The following is a 2,500-nucleotide window of genomic DNA, read 5'->3' on the forward strand; positions in this document are numbered from 1 at the left end:
AGCGAACGGTTAGTTGTCAACTACAAACTGCAGGCAAGGTGCCCAGGATCGCCGGCGCTAGCCACCACAGTCATCTGGCCGTGCTCATCTCCCGGCTGTCATTCGGTGCACCTCGGCTTGCCTGGGCAGAGAGGAGGGGGAGGCTCAGCCAACCAGCGAGGCAGCCGGGGAGGGAGGCGGCGTAACGGTACGGGCACATGTAGTTGTTGCTGTTGGTTTCCGCCAGTCTGTTTAGGCTGTTCTGCGCTGCGTAGATGACAAGTGCTGCACCTTTCGTTGCATCAAATGAGTTTCTGCTGTTCTTTTCTTGCTGCAATAGCTTATCGATTCAGTAGGCTATTAACGTGTCTGGACAGCAGCCTGGCCAGCTTACTGAAGGCTGATGAAGCTCTGAGAGCGAAAGCAGCCAGGAACTCAATTAGGCTACTGGCAGGATTTGCAGGTGTAGTTCTATTGCTTTTCAAAAAGAAAGCTATGTGATCCCAATGTGGCAATGCATGAAACATTATCTAATAAATAAATAAATAAATATATATATATATATATATATATATATATATATATATATATATATATATATATATATATATATATATATATATTCTTGTGATTCATACTCAATAATCAAATAAAAAATAACCCTCATAATAGTGCCTGTGTTCTGGTAGGCCTATCCCACTGGCACGAGGGCTGCATGAATGAATGAATGAATGAATGAATGAATAAATATGGCGTGACTATGTCATGGGAACTGATGCTGTTGTTTTCAATCATTTTCAGCAAATTAAATCAGGAGACATGCGGCAGCAGAGCACAAACAAACAGACAAACTAAGAACATTAGCTACACTATTGCATTGTAGCTCAAAACCATTGAGCTCTTTTCACTAAACATCACTCCCTCTCAGCAGTAATGAAATGGAACAAAAATAGAGCCCTCCAAAAAGATGCCTTTAATTTCAACAAGAGGCCTTTCCTGTAAACTTTTCACAAAAGCCTTTAATTACATCCATATGTAAACACCATGTCTAAGATGTCTGCTAGTCCATAGGAGTGGGTGCTTATAGCAGAGCATGACAAAATCTTGCATTGTAATTCATCAAAACTGCATTTTACAGGATAACTTCAGCCAATTTCGACATGCAGTTGTAATGCTCACACTACCATAGACTTGTCAGTACCTGAGTTTTTTCCTTTAGCCTTTTCCGAGATCCTGGTCATTGTAATGGGGCAGGTGCTTGTTTACATTTCAAAAAACATCTTGATTTATTCACAATAACATTCAAAAGGTTATGCTAGCAACATCAGCAGACAACTAGCATACAGCGATACCTTTTGGTGATAATATTCGGAGTAGGCCTATGTTCAGAAAGATTTTAATGTAAACAAAATGGTGTGTGTGTGTGTGTGGGGGGGGGGGGTGGTTAAGAAAAACAGACTGCAGGAAAAACAGATGGGGAAAAGAAGACTGGACGGATGGATGACTGGAGAGGAGTAGAGGGAGGGGAGTGAGAACATACTCACAAAGGGATATGTATTTTACAGTCATACACACACGCACACACAGAGAGAAAGAGAGTGCATGCCTGTACTCTCTCTCTCTCTGTCTCTGTGTCTCTCTCTCTCTGTCTGGCTGGCTGTCTCTCTCCCTTGGCAAACTCTGCCTAAGACAGAGTGTTCCTGTGTGCCTGTGTGCAGTAAATATGGCCAGACCCGGATGATTAGTGCCTCTGGGTACAGGGGACATGGCTGCTGGAGCCTTTACACTGTCTGAGATCCCCCGGACCTGGGGCCATCAAACATCTCCACGTAGCCCCATAATGTGCATCGGTCCAACAGTGAAAAGCTGTAATAGTCATTGACAAGGCTTTACTACCACAGTGCTACTCTACTTCGGCATCTCACAGAGCTTTTAGAAATATATTGTGCCTTGGCTATTGCCATTCCGGTGAGAACATTTTGATAACAGGGGGTTGTATCTTACCTACAGTGGTCTAGCCAGCTATCCCTGAGATTCTGGAGATTCAGATTTTGCATCCTGGTTAATGAATACTGTAGATGTCAAAAGTAAAAGTAAAAAATGTTTTTTTTTTTTTTTTTTTTAAAGTAGTTTCCTTTCAACACAGGTAACTTATCTGAGCAATCAGTAGACCTTGTCTTATGATCAGCTAACTCGGCTAACATTCTGTAACAATACAGTCTATCTACCTCATAGGTGTCATGGACATACTGGTGTAACAACTATGTAATATCATGTGCTAGTGTTATTCTTACACCATGAATTTACTTTTACTTTTACTTTTAACACCTCTGATAAACGTATACATACACGTCACTGTTGTCCACCTGAAACTGGTCGTCGTTTGTACCTGCTTCCCTTCAAAACAGAGCTTAGTTGATGTCATCAGAAATTCTAGAGGTATTATAATCTTATCCACTCTCTCTGATGTCATTATGAGGAAGGCTGTTGACTAAGCCTGAACACAAAACAGCATCATGAA

General features: G+C 41.8%; 1 protein-coding gene across 4 annotated transcripts in view; it reads right to left on the bottom strand.

Moving 5' to 3' along the window:
- Nucleotides 1-2,500, bottom strand: part of rtkna (rhotekin a) — a 144,681-nt gene that overhangs the window by 86,521 nt on the left and 55,660 nt on the right. The window contains exon 1 of one of the 4 annotated variants that reach the window (XM_063195027.1): nt 1-470. This exon is cut by the window's left edge and continues 217 nt beyond it. The exons of the other annotated variants lie outside the window; for them this stretch is intronic. The gene's annotated coding sequence lies outside the window, so the exon portion shown is untranslated. Of the gene's footprint in view, nt 471-2,500 lie in introns of those variants that run through there. 4 annotated transcript variants of the gene reach the window in all.

This window comes from Engraulis encrasicolus, chromosome 3 (genome assembly GCF_034702125.1).
Source record: "Engraulis encrasicolus isolate BLACKSEA-1 chromosome 3, IST_EnEncr_1.0, whole genome shotgun sequence".
NCBI classification, from domain to species: Eukaryota; Metazoa; Chordata; class Actinopteri; order Clupeiformes; family Engraulidae; genus Engraulis; species Engraulis encrasicolus.